Source organism: Arachis ipaensis, chromosome B3 (assembly GCF_059453495.1).
Source record: "Arachis ipaensis isolate K30076 ecotype BB chromosome B3, ASM5945349v1, whole genome shotgun sequence".
Taxonomy (NCBI): domain Eukaryota; kingdom Viridiplantae; phylum Streptophyta; class Magnoliopsida; order Fabales; family Fabaceae; genus Arachis; species Arachis ipaensis.
Window position 1 is genome coordinate 44,804,145 of NC_142438.1, and position 7,128 is coordinate 44,811,272.

Below are 7,128 nucleotides of genomic sequence, written 5' to 3' on the forward strand. Positions count from 1 at the left end.
ATTTCACCTCTGTCAGCATCAATCACAGCTCTTGCTGTGGCCAGGAAAGGTCTTCCTAGGATGATGGATTCATCCTCTTCCTTTCCAGTATCCAGGACTATGAAATCAGCAGGGATGTAAAGGCCTTCAACCTTTACTAACACGTCCTCTACTTGTCCATATGCCTGTTTTCTTGAGCTGTCTGCCATCTCTAATGAGATTTTAGCAGCTTGCACCCCATAGATTTCCAGTTTCTCTATTACAGAGAGGGGCATGAGGTTTATTGCTGAACCAAGGTCACACAGAGCCTTAAAGATCATGGTGCCTATGGTGCAGGGTATTATGAACTTTCCAGGATCCTGTCTCTTCTGAGGCAATGTCAGTTGATCCAGATCACTTAGTTCATTGATGAACAAGGGAGGTTCAACTTCCCAAGTATCAATGCCAAATAATTTGGCATTCAGCTTCATGATTGCACCAAGAAACTTGGCAGTTTGCTCTTCAGTAACATCCACATTCTCTTCAGAAGAGGAATACTCATCAGAGCTCATGAAGGGCATAAGGAGGTTCAATGGAATCTCTATGGTCGCTAGATGAGCCTCAGAGTCCTTTGGTTCCTCAGAGGGAATCTCCTTATTGACCACTGGACGTCCCAGGAGGTCTTCCTCCTTGGGATTCACGTCCTCTCCTCTCCTCACAGGTTCGGCCATGGCGCTTATGTCAATGGCCTTGCACTCTCCTTTTGGATTCTCTTCTGTATTGCTTGGGAGAGTACTAGGAGGGATTTCAGTGATCCTTTTACTCAGCTGGCCCACTTGTGCTTCCAGATTTCTAATGGAAGATCTTGTTTCATTCATGAAACTTACAGTGGCCTTAGATAGATCAGAGACTAGATTTGCTAAATTAGAAGCATTTTGTTCAGAGTTCTCTGTCTGTTGCTGAGTTGATGATGAAAAAGGCTTGCTATTGCTAAACCTGTTTCTTCCACCATTATTAAAGCCTTGTTGGGGCTTTTGATCCTTCCATGAGAAATTTGGATGATTTCTCCATGTTGAGTTATAGGTGTTTCCATAAGGTTCACCTAAGTAATTCACCTCTGCTATTGCAGGGTTCTCAGGATCATAGGCTTCTTCTTCAGAAGATGCCTCTTGAGTACTGTTGGATGCAGCTTGCATTCCATGCAGACTCTGAGAGATCATATTGACTTGCTGAGTCAATATTTTATTCTGAGCCAATATGGCATTCAGAGTATCAACTTCAAGAACTCCCTTCTTCATAGGCGTCCCATTATTCACAGGATTTCTTTCAGAAGTGTACATGAACTGGTTATTAGCAACCATGTCAATGAGTTCTTGAGCTTCTGCAGGCGTTTTCTTTAGGTGAATGGATCCACCTGCAGAAGTGTCCAGTGACATCTTTGATAGCTCAGATAAACCATCATAGAATATATCCAGGATGGTCCATTCTGAAAGCATGTCAGAAGGACACTTTTTGGTCAACTGTTTGTATCTTTCCCAAGCTTCATAGAGGGATTCACCTTCTTTCTGTCTGAAGGTTTGAACATCAGCTCTAAGCTTGCTCAGCTTTTGAGGAGGAAAGTACTTGGCTAAGAAAGCCGTGACCAGCTTATCCCAAGAGTTCAGGCTGTCTTTGGGTTGAGAATCCAACCATAATCTAGCTCTGTCTCTTACAGCAAAAGGGAAAAGCATGAGCCTGTAGACTTCAGGATCTACTCCATTAGTCTTAACAGTATCACATATCTGCAAGAATTCAGTTAAGAACTGAAAAGGATCTTCAGATGGAAGTCCATGAAACTTGCAGTTCTGCTGCATTAGAGAAACTAACTGAGGTTTCAGCTCAAAGTTGTTTGCTCCAATGGCAGGAATGGAGATGCTTCTTCCATGTAAATTGGAATTAGGTGCAGTGAAGTCACCAAGCATTCTCCTTGCATTGTTGTTGGGTTCGGCTGCCATCTCCTTTACTTGTTCGAAATTTTCAATCAAGTTGTCTCTGGATTGTTGTAATTTAGCTTCTCTTAATTTTTTCTTCAGAGTCCTTTCAGGTTCTGGATAAGCTTCAACAAGAATGCCTTTTTCTCTGTCCCTGCTCATAAGAAAGAGGAGAGAAAAAGAAAAGAAGAGGAATCCTCTATGTCACAGTAAAGAGGATCCTTATTGTTAGTAGAAGAAAAGAAGAAGAAATTCGAACACAGATAGAGGAGGGGGTTCGAATTTGGTGATGATGTGAGGAAGAGATGTTAGTAGATGAATAAATAAATAGAATAAGATGAGAGAGAAGGAGGGAATTTTCGAAAATTATTTTTGAAAAGGAGTTAGTGATTTTTGAAAATGGTTTTTGAAAAATGTTTAGTATTTTTTTCGAAAATTTTTTGAAATCAAAAATAAAAATAAAAACAATTAGTTAATTAAAAAAGAAATTTTGAAAAAGAGGGAAGATATTTTCGAAAATTAGAGAGAGAGAGTTAGTTAGGTAGTTTTGAAAAAGTTAAGAAACAATCAAAAAGTTAGTTAGTTAGTTGAAACAAATTTTGAAAAGATAAGAAGTTAGGAAGTTAGAAAAGATATTTTGAAAAGATATTTTTGAAAAAGATAAGATAAGAAGATATTTTAGAAACTAATTTTGAAAAAGATTTGATTTTTAAAATCTCAGTTAATGACTTGATTCACAAGAAATCACAAGATATGATTCTAGAATTTAAAGTTTGAATCTTTCTTAACAAGCAAGTAACAAACTTCAAATTTTTTGAATCAAAACATTAATTGATTATGTTATTTTCGAAAATTTGGTATAAAAATGAGAAAAAGATTTTTGAAAAATATTTTTGAAATTTTCAAAAATAACTAAGAAATTTGAAAAAGATTTGATTTTTGAAAAAAAGATTTTGAAAAAGATAAGATTTTCAAATTGAAAATTTGATTTGACTCATAAGAAACAACTTGATTTTAAAAACTTTTGAAAAAGTCAATCCAAATTTTCGAATTTGATGAGAGAAAAAGGGTAAGATATTTTTTTTGATTTTTGAAATTTTTATGAAAAACATGAAAATTATGCAATGCATGAAATTTTTAGATCAAAACATGTGATGCATGCAAGAATGCTATGAATGTCAAGATGAGCACCAAGAACACTTTGAATGCCAAGATGAACATCGTAGACACAATTTTGAAAAACTTTTAATGCAAAGAAAACATGCAAGACACCAAACTTAGAATTCTTTAATGCTTAGGCACTAAGAATTCAAAAATGCATATGATAAACATGAAAAGACACAAAACAAAAAATCATCAAGATCAAACAAGAAGACTTACCGAGAACAACTTGAAGATCATGAAGAACACTATGAATGCATGAATTTTCGAAAAATGCAAGATGCACATGCAAATGACACCAAACTTATAACATGACTCATGACTCAAACAAGAAACACAAAAATTGTTTTTGATTTTTATGATTTTCTAATTTTTTTGGATTTTTTTTTTCGAAAACTATATGAAAAAGAGAAAATAAGGATTCCAAAATTTTTAATATGAATTCCAGGAATCTTGCATTCTTAGTCTAAAGCTTCAGTCCAGGAATTAGACATGGCTCACTAGCCAGCCAAGCTTTCAATGAAAGCTCCGGTCCAAAACACTAGACATGGCCAATGGCCAGCCAAGCTTCAGCAGGTGATTGAGGATCAGCAGCAGGTTGATTAGCAACAACTAGCTTGCTCTTGATAACAAATTGCAAGTCTCAGTCCAAATAAATTTAGACATGGCTTTACAGCCGGCCAGGCTTCACATGCTTCATGAAACACTAGAATTCATTCTTAAAAATTTTGAATAAAATTTTGAAAACATTTTTATTTTTTTCGAAAACAGATGAAAATTTTTTTTTTGAAAGATTTTTGAAAAATTTTTGAAAAGAAAATAAAAAGAAAATTACCTAATCTGAGCAACAAGATGAACCGTCAGTTGTCCAAACTCAAACAATCCCCGGCAACGGCGCCAAAAACTTGGTGCACGAAATTGTGATGTCCAGGCTCAAACAATCCCTGGCAACGTGAGCAACTTGGTGCGCTGATCTCAATACATAATTGTCACAACTTCGATACAACTAACCAGGAAGTGCACTGGGTCGTCCAAGTAATACCTTACGTGAGTAAGGGTCGAATCCCACGGAGATTGTTGGTATGAAGCAAGCTATGGTCACCTTGTAAATCTCAGTCAGGCAGATATAAAGTGATAATGGTGTTTTCGAATATTATATAATAAAATAGGGATAGAGATACTTATGTAAATCATTGGTAGGAATTTCAGATAAGCGAATGGAGATGCTTTTCGTTCCTCTGAACCTCTGCTTTCCTGCTATCTTCATCCAATCAGTCTTACTCCTTTCCATGGCTGGCTTTATGTGATACATCACCACTGTCAACGGCTACTTTCGGTCATCTCACGGGAAAATGATCCAATGCCCTGTCACGGCACGGCTAATCGTCTGGAGGCATCACCCTTGCCAATGGCTTCATCTTATCCTCTCAGTGAATAATATGCTCACGCACCCTGTCACGGCACGGCTATTCATCTGTCGGTTCTCGATCATGCTGGAATAGGATTTACTATCCTTTTGCGTCTGTCACTAACGCCCTGCAATCGCGAGTTAGGAGCTCGTCACAGTCATTCAATCATTGAATCCTACTCGGAATACCACAGACAAGGTTTAGACTTTCCGGATTCTCTTGAATACCGCCATCATTCTAGCTTACGCCACGAAGATTCTGGTTAGGAGATCTAAGAGATACTCATTCTAGCTTATTTCATGTAGAACAGAAGTGTTTGTCAGGCACGTGTTCATAAGGGAGGAGGATGATGAGCGTCACACATAATCATCACCTTCATCACGTTCTTTGGTGCGAATGGATATCTTAGAAGCGAAATAAGATGAATTGAATAGAAAACAGAAGTACTTTGCATTAATCTTTGAGGAACAGCAGAGCTCCACACCTTAATCTATGGAGTGCAGAAACTCTACCGTTGAAAATACATAAGTGAAAGGTCCAGGCATGGCCGAGATGGCCAGCCCCCTTGATCTAAGAACAATGCGTTCAAAGATGATCCTAAGATCCTAAGATGATCAAAAGATGCCTAATACAATAGTAAAAGGTCCTATTTATAATAAACTAGCTACTAGGGTTTACATGAGTAAGTAATTGATGCATAAATCCACTTCCGGGGCACACTTGGTGTGTGTTTGGGCTGAGCCTGAGTGTTGCACGTGCAGAGGCCATTTGTGGAGTTGAACGCCAGTTTTTGTGCCAGTTTGGGCGTTCAACTCTGGTTTTGGATCCTTTTCTGGCGTTGGACGCCAGATTTGGGCAGAAGGCTAGCGTTGAACGCCAGTTTACGTCGTCAATTCTTGGCCCAAGTATGGACTATTATATATTGCTGGAAAGCCCTGGATGTCTACTTTCCAACGAAATTGGAAGCGCGCCATTTCGAGTTCTGTAGTTCCAGAAAATCCACTTTGAGTACAGGGAGGTCAGAATCCAACAGCATCAGCAGTCCTTCTTCAACCTCTGAATCTGATTTTTGCTCAAGTCCCTCAATTTCAGCCAGAAAATACCTGAAATTACAGAAAAACACACAAACTCATAGTAAAGTCCAGAAATATGAATTTAACATAAAAACTAATGAAAACATCCCTAAAAGTAACTAGATCCTACTAAAAACATACTAAAAATAATGTCAAAAAGCGTATAAATTATCCGCTCATCACTCAGCATCACATAATTTGAAAGGATTTGATGCCAAACTTGAGCCTCAATGGTTAGAGCCTTGATCGGGATTCCAGCAGGGCCAGGCTTCTATTGTCCCATAATCCAAGCGCTCTCAGGTTGTGCTATACACTCCAAAACCTTGTCCTATTCGAAGGTAAGCATCTTTCGAGCTTCCTCCGCCTTTTCATAGGCATCTTTTCCTTTAGGCTTTGGTCGCATTTGAAAAATCTCCTGGAGGGCTGCCTCAGTCACCGGGATCTGCTTCCCACAAAGATAAACCAAATCGAGGGCTGCAATGTAGTTGTTGGAATAGAACTCACGGACTCACAACAAGTTTATCTCCACTAAGTCCCTATTAAGGAACTCCCATCCCCGCTTATCAATATGATTTTCAGTAAATTCTCTAAGTTCGTCAGGGATGCGGAGTTTTCACTCAACATGGAGGCTCCGCTTCCAAAAATTTGGCATCTTAAGCTCAAAGCATCGGTTGGAAAATTTGGAAGGGTCGTCGGTAGGAGTCCTGTGATCAACTTCATCTCGCTTGGTGGCTCCATCAAGGTGAGATTGCAGAACAAATGACACTGACTGCTTGCTCTTGTCAATTTGACATTGAATCCTAGCTTCGACCTTTCTTTTCCCCTTTTTCCTTTGATCACTCATCCTGAAAAAGAATAGAGGGAGAATATATCAACTATAGGAATGAAGGAAACAAGGCAAGATTATAAACAAATAACATGGAGTACACACAAGTGTTATTCGTAATCAAATGCCAACAAGAATCATTAATTTTAATTATATGGTAGCTACAACATGTAATTTAAAATCTAAGATGTGCATAGAGGCATATCCAAAAGTAATTGGTGAATAAATCAACCAAGAACAATGTTCAAATAAGGTGTGGATAGCATGTTCAAACACCAATGCTTTCACGACTAATAGCACAAAGATTAATGTAAAAAAAATTTGAAGTTTCACACATAGTGTAACCCAAAACCAATTGTAACACACAAAGTGAACCAAATGGGGTCACATAGGATCAATTTCATTAATCTTGCACCATTAGGTAAAAGATCTCAATCAATTAACAAAATATCGACAAATTTGATCAATTAGAAACATTATACTCAATCATCAATGTACAATAGTTCTAATGAAAGAGAAACAAGCATTGATTTCAAGGGATTGATCAAAATTTAAATCAAAAGCTCTTGAGGTAATTTGACAACCACTTGGCCTATGTAATTGTCAAAAGTGAAAATGAAATACAACCAAGTAACAATCTATAACCCCATTCAAAGAATGCTATTCAGCCAAAATTCCAGTAACTTTGCACAAAACAAGCATTCGTTGACCTAATAAATAATACAAATTCA

At 37.7% G+C, this 7,128-nt stretch overlaps 1 non-coding gene across 1 annotated transcript; it reads left to right on the top strand.

Annotated features, from left to right (window-relative positions):
- The first annotated feature begins 1,448 nt into the window (after positions 1–1,448).
- LOC148570471 (small nucleolar RNA R71) lies at positions 1,449–1,556 on the top strand. The gene has a single exon (XR_015908110.1). It is a non-coding gene; the product is annotated as a small nucleolar RNA R71 (small nucleolar RNA).
- The last annotated feature ends 5,572 nt before the right edge of the window (positions 1,557–7,128 follow it).